This window comes from Sinohyriopsis cumingii, chromosome 5 (assembly GCF_028554795.1).
Source record: "Sinohyriopsis cumingii isolate HCF-2022 chromosome 5, ASM2855479v2, whole genome shotgun sequence".
Lineage (NCBI taxonomy): Eukaryota > Metazoa > Mollusca > Bivalvia > Unionida > Unionidae > Sinohyriopsis > Sinohyriopsis cumingii.
Window position 1 is genome coordinate 88,648,901 of NC_142965.1, and position 18,571 is coordinate 88,667,471.

General features: G+C 35.3%; 2 long non-coding RNA genes across 2 annotated transcripts; one reads left to right on the forward strand and one right to left on the reverse strand.

The window, feature by feature from the left end:
- The first annotated feature begins 4,488 nt into the window (after positions 1-4,488).
- LOC149799704 (uncharacterized) lies at positions 4,489-15,781 on the forward strand. The gene is made up of 3 exons (XR_016421200.1): positions 4,489-6,976; positions 7,673-7,832; positions 15,176-15,781. It is a non-coding gene; the product is annotated as an uncharacterized LOC149799704 (long non-coding RNA).
- On the reverse strand, positions 6,988-18,147 carry LOC149799705 (uncharacterized). The gene is made up of 3 exons (XR_016421201.1): positions 18,038-18,147; positions 8,053-8,188; positions 6,988-7,185 (listed from the first exon to the last, which is right to left on the reverse strand). It is a non-coding gene; the product is annotated as an uncharacterized LOC149799705 (long non-coding RNA).
- Positions 18,148-18,571: the final 424 nt, after the last annotated feature.

Genomic DNA, 18,571 nt, shown 5'->3' on the forward strand with positions numbered 1-18,571 from the left:
ACATGATCCTCTTTCCAAATTCAAAGGAAAATAGCAAACTCAGAAACATATCCATCACGCCTTCTTATGTCTGAACGTAAGTGGTAGCGTCTTGAGGATAACATAGAATTCCAAAGTTATTATGATACCAGCGTGGCTGTGAAAATATTTATCGTATTTCACTCCAGCGAAGTCTCATAATTACTTTACTTTGAAAATCAATTAATTGACCGTCTATCATTACATAGTACGTATTTTAGATAATTTGACTTTTGCGCTTACTAACATCGATATTTCGTCAATTATTATTCTCTTTGCAATAATATAATTTAGATAATTTTATTTCCTCTGGAGATATTGCGATGTTGTCATTGTAAACATATCTTTTCATTTTTCTAATACAGAGCTATTTAGTGGCTTTCAGCAGCTTTTCCGAAATGGGCGTTTCATTGTTTTCTTAAATTTGTGTTTGATCTATTTTTATGGATGGCTCTTGCTTCTATATTGATCAAACAATAATAATTTATATCTACAGAACTCAGTCTTTATTCTCAGCCTAATATTGTCATGAATTACCATTGTGAAATACTATGTTTCTTTATTTTGCAGCGTATATCTTCATTTACGTACAGTTGATGCTCGATCATTGAATAATTTTTGTATATATGATTGAATGTATAAATATACATCTAAACTATACTCATTTTCTCATAATTCTTCTGAGATATTATTTTGTCTTTGATTACGTATTTGTGTTGTTTGGTTACCCACATAACGTTGATACAGAAATAAAGTTACTTATCGATATTTTAAAAACAATATCACAGCTACGTACACAGTAAATGCCGTTAACCATGACCTATGTTGCTGCCGACATCTTTATGTGTATCAGTATAGTCAATACGGTACTTATTCATCGAATTTATATGGTACTTTTGACTGGATTTATATGGTACTTATGACTGAATTTATAAGGTAGTGTGATTTAAATTATATGGTTCATCTGCATTTTATGGTGCGAATTCTCCATATACCTAACATTTCCAGAACATGTCAGAATCAGTTAAGAACTGCAGTACTAATCCTGTTAACTTACGCTAGCACCCTGAGCTAAAAACTGTGTACCCTAAGATTCAGCTGGATCAGGTTGAAATGTTTTAAATAAACCTTTCCATTACACTCGAAGATATCAAAATCATTATAATACATGATTTCGACAATAAAATATCACCAGGAGGTTTTATACATTGTAATTGAAATATTTTGTTATTTTGTTTGGATATTTGTAATATAAATTACGTTCATAATATGTATGACCTCTTTTCCTACAGTGAAATAATCATCTCTTACTGTATTGTTTCCTCATCACATAAACCATCGTTTAAACAATATAAGATATATTGGTTGAATTAAAACACCTTTAATCTATCTGTAAAAATTATTTCAGCAGCGTTTATTGGTCTCGTGTCTTCATAAACAAAGTCTTTCTATTTCTTGAAATCATTGACTCTGTAAGTTATAGCTTCATTGTATTTATTTAATGTGTTAATATCGATGTAAACTTCTAATGGAATATGTGATATGTAGGTACTTAATTGTTTAAGATGAATCCAATATAACTTTTAACTAAACACTATATCCCAAACCTTCAACATTTTATCTTTATAAAGTTTGTTTCTACTCAACCAATGAGGTGATATCTTGATCATCTCCACCATAAGCTTGCATAATCATTTATTTATTGAAACGTGCGTCTACGTTGAAATATCTAGTGTTTTCATATTGTTTAACCGCATTTTAATTTCATTTCAAATGCATTCTGGGTAGAAATATATAGTTAATGGTCCCACTTTGTTCCGAAGTGATTCGTTCAACTTTTGTCATTTCTGTTTATGACAAGTGTAATATAATGATTTAAAGATTCTAATATTTTTACCTATACACGTAACAAATCAACGTTGATAATTTCACTCTCTTCCTCTATTAAAAAGCTAAGCAATCTACTGAACATTAATGGGAGGCATTCATAAATAGACATTAATTATAAAAAACCGACATGAACGACATTTCAAATCTTATGAATTTGATCGTATTGAAAGAGGACGTATATCTTCTCGATTATCTCCATTTACCGAAAAACTATTGTCGATTATTTGTCCTAAACTTACATCAAGTAAATATTGTGTCCGCCTGACGAAACCCAGCCTGACTAGCGTTATATGTGCATCAAACTACGTTCGCCTCCTTGTGAATTAACTTTCATTTTGCTATTGGCGTGTGATGGTGAAAATTGCGATGGTCGTGGCCTAGAAAATACCTGCTAATTGTGTGGTTTTATTTTTGTTTGACTTCATAGTCTTGTTTAATATTAAAATGTGTAGCCTTTGCCACTAGCTTACAATGTATGCCCTACTTTCGTGTATGGATTTGCAGATCAGTCATTTTCTTCGTTATAGTTACATATATTTGTGAATTTTTGAAACGTTTTATAAATACATTTTTTAGCATGGTATTCCAAGCACTTTTAGGATGTCAGCAAATACAATTAGAAGCACTAAGCTGTTGTTACCATCCCTAAGACCTTAATATGAAATAAAATGTTGAAAATATCATGTAAATCGGTCAAATACTTTTCAAGATAAGACCTTTAAATGTTTTGAGGGACTGAGGAAATTTGCGATCTCCACCGAAAATGCAATTACCATCAACTTCAGATGAGTAAATAAAATTGAAACTATACAACAGTGGCATTTACTGCAAAGCTAGACTAGTTTATTGTTATTCAAGAAATGCACTACAATCATATACTAAAATTCTTTTTATTTGGTTCACACTAAAACAGTTAAATTACAAAGGGCGGCCTTACTGGAAAAGCCACAAGAAAATGAGCAAACCTTCTGAAAACAAAGCCCAGTTTTTCCTGGGCCAACGGGTAGAAAACTTTTGCCGTACCAGATCATAGAAATCAGGAAAAAGAGAAAAAATATGAATGTCCGACAAATGCAAAAACATTAGTTATCCAAAGGTCAAAACATTTTTTTTAATATATTAACATATTCTAATAATTTTGGTACCAAAATGCATGGTATTACATGAAGAATGCAGGCAACACAGAAACAATGTCAACATTAGTGTGAAAGTAGGTTTCAAAGCAGAAGCAAGCTCTGAAATTAAACAAAAATGGAAAAAACTACTGTTTTCAAAAGTTTACAATTCATCAATTAGTAACTGATTTTGATAGCTTTTACACCAAAATGGAACATATTATAGCCTTAATGCATACATACTAATAAAGCAAATATAATTATGACAAAGTATCAAAATCGTTCACTACGTCTAATCTTTTGAAGATAATGAACACTTCAAACAGTAGATACAATTGTAAATGTCATAAAGGACTGCTTTGTTTAAAATAATCAGAAAAGTTACTGCTTTAACAAAAGTGTTAGCTTGAGAATTTTATTCTGCTGTATTTTGCTGGTCAATGAGTCGAATATTCTTAACTTTCCAAGTTCGGCCATCGCTTGAAAATGGTTGTACATTAAAGTTCCAACAAAACACAAAACACGACTTAACCTCGGTAATGTCATCACTGCCTGGCCATTTGAAACGATCTGCTTGGTTTTCATCTGGAATAAAAACTGGACGAGTGCCAGATAAGACTGTTGTACTTCCAACACTTGTCCAATGTAATATTGGTCATCGTAATACACAGCTACCCATGTGAAGCAGTATGAGGATAGGATGTTTCAGGATAGTTTCTTAATCCGCTCATAAACCTGAAATGTGTAAGGTTAGAAAAAGTTAAGTGAGATGTACTTGAACTGATGAATGCAACAAAGTATAACAAAAATATTAAGAAGTTTGAAAGAATTTAAAGAAGTTTGTGTAGATTATTTGTTAAGCCCAAAGTAGATTTTTGTTTTCAAAAATGGTCCAGTTTTGTGGTTGTGCACTGCTTGTTCTTTCATTTCCTAAATGAAGCCGAATTAATCCATTTCACACGAAGTATTTAAAACGAATTAGGTACATTTAGCTACATTTCATGATGCTCAACTAACTAACCGATTGTTATAGACTGGAAAAATTAGAAATGCCATGTAGATATATAACAATTGGAAATTGGGGATAGGTCTCGTTTTAACGTACTACAATTCCAGTCTGTAGATATCTAGATTTACAATGCCCTTTCATCGTTAATAAACACTTATTTACATAGAGTCGTGTGGGATATGTATTAAGCCAGCCATTGCATATGGCATATCCCCAGCATACTTTAAAAAGCGTGGTAATCTCGCGAGACGTGACGGAACATGTTGCTCTCCATACAGAAATTAAGTATAATGAACACGCTTTAACACTTTTGTTTGTCTTGTCTATGTTTTGTATTTCCCTTTGAAAAAGACTCATTGCGAGTCGAAAGCGCTAAAGCATGCTAGATACTAGTTTTGCACTGTTCGTAGTCAGTCTGTTATTTGTATTATTATTATTATTATTATTATTATTTATATATATATATATATATATATATATATATATATATATATATATATATATATATATATATATATGATGTTCTTAAACAACATAATGTGCTTGCCACCTGACGAGTGCCAGTTGACGATGATGCAAAAGCTAAAATGTGAATATAAAATGTGATGGAAAAACATTGTTTGCCTATTATTCTTTCTCGAAACGTTCTTTCACAGGTCACGAGAAAGTACATACAAAGGGTCAAGGACAAATACAGTGATCAGTAAAAGATATTTACATTTTGGGACAGAGGGAAAAATCAATCCTCAATAAATGAAGAGGTCTCTGCTAAAGTAAAATGATTCAAGAATTACGTACGTGGCAAAAAGAGGGAACGATCATCTACAAATAGTGAATAAAGTGAACATAATAATAGTAATAATAATAATAATAATAATAATAATGATAATATTGTGGACTTTGTGTAGCGCCTAATCTTTACAAACTCTAAGCCCTTTACAAAATTAGACAACACCTATAACATAAAAAAAAACATATCTAATGATATGATTACAAAGTACAAACACTATACAATTAGAAAACATAAGAAACATGCTGAAACTATTTAACGTAGAACAACATTTTTAGGTCTTTAAGTTTGTTCTTGCAGTCGAAATAAGTGTGTTTTAGGGTACTCTTGAATGGGATCACTGTGTCTTTGTATCTAAATTCAGTGGGCAATTTATTCCACGTTGCTGGTCCCAGGTACGCAAAAGAACCTTGTCCATATGGCTCTGTTTTCGTAGTGGGAATAATGAATATACGATTGTCAGAAGAGGAGCGTAAGTATCTTGCTGATGTGTACACATGGGTATGGTCGGATAGGTATGTTGGACTGGAGTACGTCATTGAAACGTAGTACAGAGAACAAATTCCTGTGTTTGATTCTGGATAGAATGGATAGCTGGTGTAGGGTACAGACCAACGGGGAGGTGTGCTGTGATCGTGGTACTCTAAGTATGGTCCGAGCAGCTGTGTTTTGAACTTTTCGAAGTTTGTGGAGTAGATATTGAGATGAACCAGGCATAATTGAGTTACAATAGTCCAGTCTTGAAAGTACTAATGAACACAAAAGTGTTTTAGTGCCATCAACTGAAAGATATTTGCGAATGGATCTTGTGCGTCTCAGCTCAAGATATGCAGCCTTGCATCTGTTCATGACATGTTGGTGTAATGTGAGAATACTGTCCAGAGTAACACCTAGGTGTTGTACTGACTGTGTGAATTTAATGTTGGTGTTGCTGATATTTATTGTTTGAGGTAAAGGATGGGAATGAGAAAGTCTTTGTGCTGTGGTCAGAATGGCCTGTTTTATCATCATTCATCTGCAGCTTGTTACATGTCATCCATGATTTCACATCAGAAATGCACATCTCTACACCTTGGATGATAGCATCAACTTCAGTTGGGTGGTTAGATTTGTATATTTGGGTGTCATTAGCGTACAATTGGTGGGACACTGGATGATGATCTATGACACTTGACAGCGGCTGAGTGCATATAATGAAGAGAACAGGTCCAAGAACAGACCATTGTGGAACACCACAACATAGATTAACTGGGCTGGAGTGTATTCCATTTGCAGACACAGTTTGTGTCCTGTTGACCAAGTAGGACTTGAACCACGTTAAGGCTGTATCGTGAATGCCAAATACATGCTGGAGATGGTGAAGTAATATATCATGAATTATTGTGTCAAAAGTTGCAGACAAATCAAGGAGAATGAGGACTGTAATCTTTCCGCAATCCAAAGCTGAGATAATGTCATTAACTACTTTTAGAAGAGTAGTTTCAGTACGGTGGCAAGGGCTATATACAGAATGTATATTGATAAAAAGACTGTTTGAATTCAGATGAGATACAAAGTGGGATAGAACAAACTTTTCTAAGATTTATATGAACGGGAGATTAGAAACTTGGTGGTAGTTCTTTAAATCGTTATGGTCGAGTGTTGGTTTCTTCAGCAGATGCTCTACAATGGCAATTATGAAAAATGATGGTGATTCCCTGGATGAGATAGAGGTATTAATAACATAAGTTAGTGAAGGCAATACTGGATCTACGCACTCAAGCAGTAGTGATGCTGTAATTGTATCCCGTTTACATGACTTTGGTGCACTCTTCATCAGGATTGTACGTACGAAACATATTCGTGTGTCACCTGGAGAGACAATCGCGCTGAACTTTCAAGCACTCCCAATGTACCAGGCTCATGAAGAAGAATTATGGACACACATGACGTCAACTAGAGCGGTACATTATTAATTATTAGAACCTGAAAAATGTGTTTTCACGATACATGGTTATGTTACCGCTAGATAGATTACGATGAGGTTATATAGCACAGTTTCCATTTCAGGGTTCAAATGGCGAATATGAATTTTGAAAGACCGGAGAAAGATATTGGTATTTACATGGCAATACCACACGAAACGGACAGTACTAACCCAAAGAACCCAGCCAGGTCTCTCTCTCTCTCTCTCTCTCTCTCTCTCTCTCTCTCTCTCTCTCTCTCTCTCTCTCTCACGCACACACACAGAGCACGTTGTAACTTTAAAATTGTATTCAGACCATCCCTGTTTGACTGCTGTCGTGTAAAAGCACTTTGTTCTCATGTTTTGTCAGGACACAGACTATCGTCTGATGTTTCGTTCTAAAGCACCAATCAGCCAACTAAAAGGAGAAAAATAGATGTCAGTAAAGCTTAAATAATAATTTTTTTTTTGTCGTAAATGCATTACTATGTTTAATTTGCAAAACTAAGCAGTTGAATTGGCAACAGTCAAATCTCCTCTTACAACGGCCGGTTCTTTTCCAAGCTACAATTTCAAATGACACCAACGAAAGAAAAAGTGGAAGACTAAGGTTACTATGTCCATAGCCTTATCAGTATCATATTTATTCATATATGATATTTGGTGCACGAGTTGTTAAATGCTTATGACCAGAGTGTAACCATTTGGTAATCGGATGAATCTAGAGCAAACATGGTAATAAGCTTTTCAGCAAACAATAGTTTTTTAAACTATGAAACTAAATAAAGAAAGAAAGACAAAGGAAACGATAAGTTGCAATAAAAAGGAAAATGTGTTCGCGATCATCAATATTACTGCCTGATTCTGTTATTTCTTGTTTATTAGATAACATTCTCCTCCCACAGATTCGGAATTTTAGATGTATCCGCTGCTAGACAAAGCATAGAGGGAGTAAACTCGTTTTATAACAATCAACTAAAAATTAATTACAAACGATACGCCATTGAATACCGCCGATATTACACCTGGATTCTAATAGGTGTAAATGAAGCAGCAATTACGAAGGTAAGCACAATTAGCTGCACAACTGCTAGCTATTATGAAAAATATTAAACTAAATTTGGTTCTCTGCAGTAATTAGTCTGATGTTCCATTTAAACGTATATATTTCAAATTCATTGCACATCTAGTCCTATCATCATTGATGATGCTCTAGATACAGATCAGTGGAAATGTGTTCATATAAGTAGTAGGTGCTAATGATTTTGAATGGGTGACCACATACCTTCGAAAATGTTAGTACCAGGAATTGAAGCTGAGAGCACATGTGCAAAGAGAGCTGCTTGTTCCTTTCTTAATATCATTACTGTAGAACTGAAGTTTACTTCTTACTATTATATTTATCTTGACGTTTCCAGCATCTGCAAAAACCATACTGCAAACATTACAAATTATAAATAATGCAAATTTTATATTCTTGTAAAATTCTGTACTTGTTTGTGCGTGGTTGGTCACTCATGCTGAGCTATGGTATCAACCCGTATCAGTCAAAATGTGAAAATATTCTTAACAGGCTGATTTGGTGGAGCACGTGAATATTGGCTGATTGGCTCTTCCGTCCAATTAAATTGATCGGTGATCATATTGATATCTGTAAATAACCATGAGATTAACTAATCTAGGCCAATCATAAATCATCCTGAGATTTAATAACATAGACCTGTTTTAAAGTGTTATCTTAAACCACCTTGCGATGTAGAAACCGAGACCGATCATAATTTACTCTGAGACGCAGTAACCGAGGCCAATCGTAATCACTTTGAAATTTAGTAAGCGATATCTATCATTAAGCACTCTGAAGTAATAACCAAGTCCTACCGTAAAGCACTCTGATACTCCGGCTGACCAGGTCAAATGCCTTCGTCAGGTCTATGAAGGCAATGTAGAGGAGCATCTGCTGCTCGTGACACTTTCCCTGCAGCTGGCGTATTGAGAAGATCATGTCTACAGTTGACCTGCTGTCTCGAAATTCACACTGGGACTCTGGGTAGATGCGGGAGGCTGGGATCTGCAAGCTCGTCAAGGCAACACGGTAAAAAGGCTTTCCGACGATGCTGAGGAGGGAGGTGCCCCGGTACTTATTGCAGTCGCTACAGTCTCCTTTCTTCTTGTATAAAATGATGATGTTGATATCACGCATGTCCTGTTGATGTGTTCCTATTCCCAGCAGAGGCAGAAGAGTATGTGTAGGGCTGGAGAAGTGCTAGTTTCCTGTTCTTGAGGACTTCGGGCGGAATGCCGTCACTTCCATTAGCCTTTCCACAGGCAAGGCATTCCTTGGCTTTTCCGAGCTCTCCCAGGGTGGGCGGTGTTTATAGTCCCTTCATAACAGGCCGGTCTGGGATGGCGCCCAGGGTGGAGTCAGTGGCGATGTTTTGGGTTGCATACAGCTTGTGATAGTGCTCAACACATTGCTGTAGTTTTTTCTCCTGCTCTGTGATGACTTCGCCCGTCTTGGACATGAGGGGGTGGTCTTGGAGGTGGGGGGCCTGTCGCCTTCTTGATACCCTCTTACATTCCTCTTGCAACCTCGGTGTCGGCAGCTGTCTGTATACTGGTGTAAAGGTCTAGGCAGTAGGTGTTGACACAGCGGCGGACGGTCTTATGTGCGTTGTTCCTGGCAGTCCTTAGGGCCTGTAGTGTTCTGGGGCTAGATTCAACCTTGCATACCAGGAGGGCTTTCCTCTTTGTCTAGGTCACGGGCTCCATCTCATTCTAGTTGGTCTCATACCAGTCGGTATTTGTGCGCTCCCTCTTCCCTTAAACAGTGATGGATGAATTGTACACAGAGTGACGGAGGTGGGACCACTTGGAGTCGATGATGTCATCAGATTAGACTTTGGTGAGAGATTTCCGCAGTTTGCTGATGAACTGCTGTATTTACTCTGGGTTGCTTGCACAGCAGGTGTTGATGCGTAGGCTACCCTTCATCTTGGGGTGGTGCAGCTTCTTGGTTATTATTCGCCCCTTACTGGCCACCAAAGAATGGTCCGTGTCGCAGCCAGTACTGCTGACAGCACGACGACGCTGGGGTGTGAGAAACCAGCAACAAACAAACTGAGTTGTCAGGAGCAGGAACTTCAATGATAAACCTGGCTTTTGTGATAAGAATCAATATCTTTCTGTACTGTAATGTTCAATCTAGAACAGAACATAGGTCACAGCAACTTGCCTTGCTGTGTAACACATCATAATAAAGATGAGGTAAGAAAAACAACCTATGTAATACACCTATAAGTTTCAAAATCACAATGTAGATCAGATCTCATTTAAAGATTAAAGTAAGATAAACTTAATTAAAATATATAAATTTAATATTAGCATAACAAAACTATATGCTGATGTGCTTAAGTTTCAGGTTACCTTCTAACAATATCACATCCAAACGTATTTAGTAACATCAACAAAAGCAAAAGCAAAATCTGACAGGGTATCAAGAGCTGCCTCTTCAATTAACTATAATTACAATACCCTTATTAAACATTTTAACAACAGGTAAACACAAATGTAACTATACAACATTTAGTACCAGTAGTCAAGCTAAAATTAGTGAGGGCTTTTCCAGTAAAATATGTAAATATAGTTAAAAAAATACTTTAGTTTTAAACAAAATAGTCTTTATAACTATTGAATTCTTACAAAGTTCATCCCTGATTAAGAATCAGGAATATGATTATGGAATATGCTGTTGGTAATTTTTTCCTTATTCAAGAGTAGACATGGTTGCGATATTAGTGCTATAATTTCATTTAACCAAGACAAAAACAACTTTGTACTTTTCAGCATCCTCATATATGGTTAAATCGTTATTATGAAGACTATTTTGTTTATATATATATATATATATATATATATATATATATATATATATATATATATATATATATATATATATATAACGGCGACACCATCAGTAGAAAAAGCAATGTCGTTTCCTCCATAGGTGCAAACAATTCTGTACTTGCATAAGCTTCCAGCATTGTTTTTATTATGAAACTCTTCGCAATAATGAACGACGTTTGCGAAACAAATTTTTCTAGAGTAAATGATTGTGCCTTTCGGAAACCTAAGTATTTTGCGACACAAAAGCAATTATCATTTTTATTTATATACATTGGCAAAACTTTACCCAATTTTCACAGCCTCTAAATAAGCTACTTGTTTTGAGTTGCTTAATCCCAGTTTCCGTATCTGTGTGCGGATACGTCGGTTGTTTTCCAGTAGCATCAGTATTTGGAGCAAAGCCACGCTACTAGGTTTATGTTATATATTCATCGAATATAGCATGGTAATTGTATCGAATGGAATAAGAAACGTGTGGTCTCGACGTTGGCCATATAACTATTATTAGGACAAGTGCATCCTTTTTCAATCGCAGTGGAAATTGTTCTCGTCTTTCCTAAATCAATGTTGGTTCAATACTATTAATAGGGCATGCAACCGGCGTGAACTTTTCAGTAAATGGTGTCATTGTAGATACACTCACCGAATATTTGCACGCATGGCTTTATATAATGCGCCAGGCTTTATCGCATGTTCAAACTGTAACACCAAGTTTGCCTGGAGGTGTTGTTAGTACATCAGTGCGGTCCGAACTGGTGGTTTCAGCTTGGCCCTTAAAAGATTATACTTCAGTGTATACGAGGGATAGTTAGCGACACTCCGACGTACTTATTAATCACCAAGTGGAACTAAATCACCATTAATGTTAGCAGTAGTTGTCGGCAGGTAGAAGACCCAATCAGTAAATTCTGCAACCTCATCATCATATACATCACTTATATATAATGCTAAACCTTAAACACCAAATATTAAAACGGTGAAGTACACTTTTCATAAACATTGAGTCCTGGATTTCTTCTTCAGTTACTTATGATAATAGTCATGTATATGTCAAGTTTTCTTTGGTCTTATCTTCTTTCATGCGTGTTATTAATATATGATAACAAGAATACACTGATCATTTGTTTAGTAACAACTCTCACGTCGTATATCCGTTCATAACTAACAATTACGATCCAGTCTCACACATTTAAGATTTGACGATTGAAATGTTCAAACCACCCAAATATTGTGCAAAAATAGTCGATCATGTGCTTAACTATCATCATATTTATTACATCTTTCTTCGGTAAAGAGTCCTCTGAATACGCACCATAAAGTTACAGCGCGTGGTACATCTGTGTGTGTGGAGTCCACAAATTCAAACCCGACAACTGAAATGGGCTGAATTACTGCCCACCCATATAAATGTTTTGATCAAAATATATAAAGTAACTTTTCAGAATGGAAGGTCATATCCACCCATCAGTGTATTGTGGTCTCAAGGATACCAGTGGCTTGCCATGGAAATTCCTATACGGGTCGCACGTTCAAAAACCAAGTGTTCGTCAACATCTATATGCAACTCAACCTCTACTTTGGTTTTCAATAGCAATGCGTAACAGATCATTCCCGGGTACGAAAGTATGAAGCGTTGGGGACAGCTTATACACAGGAATAGTTTTATCACGAGAAGTCTCAAGTACAGCAACACATTCGTGAGCAAATAAGTTAATAACCGAGATGTTAACAGCGAAACATGTGTCATACATTGCTTCCGTGTGCATGACAAAAATACCATCGTGAGACAACGACGAATCAATGCCGTCAATCGGTCGTAACTAAGTTTCTTTGCGGGTGAGTAACTTGAACGTCTGAATTTAGCAATCACTGTATCAACGAGTGAATTTAAAACAGTCATTGTTATTCGCTGCAAGATTACACATGGGCTTATCGGGCTGGAATTTAGGGCTTGCAGCGAAGCAAAAAACTGCAGCTGACCAAGTGTTTGGCACATTATTGGGAATTACGCTAATTAATGCCGTTGCGACTCACAAGAACGTTGAAGCATACAAAGTATGTGTGGGTTATATAAGGGGCTTCAATTTCCGCATGCTGCGTTGTAAAATCCAAAATGTCCTGCCAGGTTATGGCATGATTCTCCGCTGCCGATCTTCGCTAATTCCACCACACTAAAAGTCAAGGCTGTCAAGCAATTGTTGGTTGCTTAATAAACGTAGGCATCGTCGACAATGAACTATTTTAGCATGGTTTTTCAGTACCGGTTAAGTAATCGGGAATGTTGCATTAGAGGGATTTTTATTTTATCTTGGTAAATGAATAAGTATAAATTGCATGTACTGTGTGCGTGTGTCTCTAATGTGGCAGTGATCGTGTAAGGTTCGTCAGTGTAGCTAAAAGATGATTCACAGCACCAACAATGAGTAGCCTCAGAAAACGCATGCAGGTCATCATTGCTCATGATTATGTATGCGGGCTATAAGAGCTCTTGTCAGATCCATGTCGTTGGAATCTCAAGCGTTGTAATAAATAAAACTTAACCGAACCCTGGCCACGATACAAGGTTGAAGCAATGTTGATACAACGTCGGTGAATAAGTCTTTACGGTTTCAGATGGTAATGACATTGATACGAATTCATGTGGATATACATTTTGAACGCATCTTTGTCACATGACTTACGATTAAGCCGCATAATCAACCGAGAACAATGCGCTTCAAAGCTGAGAAAATTCATAGATACTTCGTCTATATAATTTTTATAGAGTAATTTGAACTTGTGCTCTTTGATGTACATACTCGACTGCCTTCAGCAATATCACACGCTACACGGAGACAATTGTCTTCGTCATCAAAATTATTTCGAATATTAATCATGCTGCTGTTGCACCGAGTTATCTTTAAGATCTGACGCTGTTCATTTGTGGAGCCTAATATTGCAAGAATGTCTCCTTTTCTTGCGGCTCTCGGTATTTTTATGTGGTTCAACTGGTCGTAGTATCTTCTACAAGTCATAAAAGCGCAAGAAATGCCAACGTTTGGGCATATCGTTTCGAATAACTAGATGAGCCCAGCCTCGGGCGATAGTTACCTGAGATGATTCAAAGCCGGAATGCTGATATATAACTGAAAATCATTGTCTATTTGCAAATGTCGTCAATAAGTATTTTGCAATAGCTGCATTTTACCAGGATAAGAAACTGCAATAGCTTCATTCCTGGCTATCATTTCCTTGACTGGAATCTTTCTCCTCCATGGGTTTCATACCGTATGGTTCTTCTACGAAAAAACAGTTATATAATGAGATGTGTTGGTGAGGTTTATCCGGTACGCAGAATAATACTTGGTTGTCAAAATTGATGTTAGAGGCTTGTTACTCTTAATGGTGTCGCTTTTTGCTGTTCCAAAGAATTAGTGATTGTATTTCCACAGAATTAGCAATATTTCCAAAGAATTAGTAATTTCCTTCATCGTTTACGATAGCTGATTTTGTTCCAGCAAAAGTGTGTAGTTCTTGATATAATTATTTTCTCAACCAAACCGTTAGACAAACCACACACAATCTCTAATGAAGCGATGGGTACAGTTAGTAAAGTCATGTAGTATAAAATGCGTTGACCAACAGCAATACGCTTGATCCAAAATAGATACTGTGATATAAAATAGTAGTTAAATGAGTTTTGGATGAATAAGTCAGAAAATGGAGAAAACCTAACATTTTGTCTGCTTTTAACTCAATTCTCCAATATAATGCTTATTATTGTAGCTATGTTCGCAGCAAGAATACAAACGAAAATGCTATGTTCAAGACAGCTTCAACTCAGTCATTGCGCATAGATTTAAACTACTGTCATTTGCACAGTAGGAGGACGGACTACCAACTCGTAGAAATATACTTGCAAACAGAGTCTAAATCTATCGCCGGAGAAGGATTTCATTTAATTAGTTTTCATCTTACAGTGTTATATAAATTGGTGGTATTTTAAAAACTTATTAATTGATTAATTTTTTTAAACCAAAATCGGTAAATTTCACCAGAGAAATCTTGCTCAATTTTGACAGTAGATAACTTAGAAGGCAGCACGTTTATTTCTTTTTAACCTTGCAGCCTTTATTACCAGCCACCAGTGATGTTGTGGTGATAATTTTGTTATAGGAACTGCTACCTGTGTCAGATACTGATATTATTTATTTTGTTCATTTTCATTGTTGTTTGAATTTTATAATTATGCATTTACAAGTACAAATTATGTTCTACACCGCTTAAATGCATATTATGTTGTAGTTCTTTGCAAAATATATCTTCCATTTCAGTGATGAAAACAACTTAGTTATTATTTTAGATTCATGTCACTGAACAAATAAATGTTTATACGGACGTTAATATGAAACACAATCTTAAAAGAAAACTACGCCATAGTCACGGCTGCAAATATTATTGGCAGGAAAGAAATGATTCATTATCCTGTAGTATTGTAAAATCTCAATCCTTCCTCATCCTTACAGCAATACGAAAAATACTTAGGAGAACCTTTCGCTGTGTAGTTATATTGACTGTGATGGTCTGAAAGGTGTTCAACATGACGCAGTAAGGGTGCTCAGGAACTGGACTGCTGATTGCCGTAATGTGTATCATTGTGACTTCACTGTCATACAAAAAGAAGGACTATATACACTCTGAACAAGAGATTCCATTACAGAATTCTGTCCAGCCTTGAGGAGAGACATCAAAGCATATGCTGTCAAATCTCAACTTATAAATAATGTATGATAAAGATAAATAACACTGTGCGTGATGTGAATTTTATCAAGAAAATGTCTTATTTCAGTCGGCTAGACGGACACTTGTGGCAGTAAAGGCATTGCCGGATTTCTCTAACAAAAGGATGTAGTCCAGAAAAGTTTCATATAGTCTTTTAAGCTCTTTCAAAATACTTTAATGTTACTGCTGGCGAATATGTTTTCTTTGATGCAAAAGTTATTGTATAAAGCCATTCTTTGCTTCATTCACGAACATTCGGACACAAAGTTTTAGAACGTTATAAGATTACAAACCAAAATTTCGTGCCATTTATATTAAAATGCATAATTAATAAAGTTTAAATTTCTAAATTACTTGTCAGTGCTTGACCCTATAATAGTCATTTTGTATTTTTTTAAAACTGCAAATATGTTCTGCTCTTAAGAAGACTGTTCAGTTGTGTGTAATATGAATATTGCATTTTTAAGATCACTCATATTTTACTTATAGCGTCTAAAATCATTATATTTATTATTAAAATCACCCATTACATGTGTATAACTTCTAAAATTATCATAAATTTAGTATCATTTTAGCACTTGTATATTTGGTATACAGACTTTGAAGCCCTATATACCCTTTATGCTATTTTCCAAGTAGCTGTGATCATCCCATGATAATTAAAAGCCATGATATATTACGTCAGGCACAAATACACACAAAGTGTTTATTTATAATGTTTATCACAACTGCATACACCACGTGCAAGATAATTATGAATGTTTATTCGCTATTGTTTTGACCCACGCGACGGCTAAAGTTATATATAGAATTAAAATGGAAACGTTTGTGTCAATTAAATAATGATATCAGAATTCAACGAACATATTACATATACATCACCTCATCCTGTCTAGATATTTAGAATAATTCTTGGGTTGGACAAATGCGTGATGAAACGAAACCAAAATAGTAAACTAAAAACACCTACTATATCCTAAAGTAAATAATTTTATAGTTACACTTAGATTTGACAGAGATGTATATGTTAACATATATAGAGTACAGTGTGACATGCGATGTTGGCAGGATCAAATTATCAGAGCAGTGTGAATGAAAGCAGAATATCTTGTGGCCACTTGATTTATGAAAGTGTGCCAGAGTTAGTGAAATCTAGCTATAAACTTCACGTTTGATTTCAAATCCCTAAACCACTGTCTGAATACAAAACCATATTCTGTCTGATCAACAGTCACCTTATTGAATTTTAAATAACATCGATATAGACCAATTTAATCCAATTTCCAAATATGGTAAATTTCCACCGCAACATAGGGGAAAATAATGTAGTTGTTAATAAAAATTTGTAAAATTGTTGTTGTTGTATTAGGGTTTAACGCCATTTTACAGCACACGATAGGCTATACATGGCGGCCAGTATTAACGGTGGAGGAAGAACCCGGGAAAACCTCGCAAAGAACTACCGACCCAGGAGTAGCTACTGGCAAGCTTTCTCACATACCCACATTGGCCGAATCGGAGACTCGAACCCAAGCAGACAAAGGTGAGATTGCAGTGATCCGTAATGGAGAGCGCTTTAGACCACTCGGCCACTCGGGGCCCCGTGTAAAAATTGAAAATATGTCAATAAATATTGCTAATAATAATTACAACATATTCCTTGATTTATAAACAAAATCTTTCTGCAACATGTAGATTGATTCTTATATATATAAATATACACTTTTAGAAATTATTATCCGATCTTTATCTATTGATCTTGATATAATATCATTGATTGATTTGTAAATGATTCTTAGTTAATAGATTTTGCCTGTCATTTTCATTGAGAGAGCATTTAAAAACGCTACTATTCACTCACTACGTTTGTACATACATGAAGTTCGAAAACCTCTAATGATTGGTTAGATTCACAGACATATAACAGGATGACTTTGAATGATACAGTGTTCATCATCACTTCTCTTGAAATCTCAAGGTATCTCAGAATCGTTATAAACTCGAAAAATTATATTATTTTGACATTTTTTAAGTAGCAGATGATGTGCAGCTTGTGGCTAATTGGAAAAAAGAATGGCTTAGCCTTCAATATCTTAATCTTACAGCACTTGCCTTCTACTCATTGGTGAGACGATACAAGTCCAGTATTTTGTTCAGTATTGGATTTATTGTGCATTATTGGGTTGATAGGTGGAGACTGAGACATTTCTCCTTGCTTTGTTACATACACCCTACAAATACAATAAAAAAAAATACATTTACTACAATAATAAATAATATCGTCATAAGTGCATTATTGTTCTGCATGTTTACATTGATTCTCTTTACAGTACATTCAATACGAATAACTTACAATTCCATATATTTATTAATTATCCATCTAGAGAGATAGTGGATCAACTAAACCTAAACAACAGTCAGTGGTTAGAGCAAAAGTAGGGAACAGACAGACAGACAAAGGTATGGACAGAACGATATGCTAATAATAAAATGCAGGTTGATAACCTATTAAAATGTACTAAAATACATTAACATGCATTCCCGAGAAATATGCGGAGTACATATAAAATAAACTATTACATTAACCATATTATAAATCTATTTACCTTATCGTATGGGACAAAGGCCAATTTACATCTTCTTGCAAGCACAAGAATCATCAGGCACTTTAATGCAATGCCATGACCAGCGCCCTTCAGAAACTCTAATGGACTGACACTAATATGCTGTTCATACTATGTTGTTTATACAGACTAGTAGCAGACTAACCAATGAGAAAGTTGTTTACCACTTGTCATACAATAGAACATCCCAGCATGACCAGCAATCAGGGTAGTTGCATTGTTCAGTGAACAAACCTATTACAGGTAATCCTGGTTCAAGGTTACCTAAATGGCTAAATATGTGTAAAATGATATTAACACAATATTTGCAACTGATGACTGTATTTCACTCAATAATAAACATTAACTACATAAAATAATAAAATACCTACTTCTGCCTAATTAAAACATGAATATAAAATTGTAACACATATGCTCCTGCTACATTAACAATAAAGAACACAAACAAATTTTAAAATTACTATATGAAGTTGAACATACAAACTGATTTCTGGTACAACCTAATTGAAAACAGTC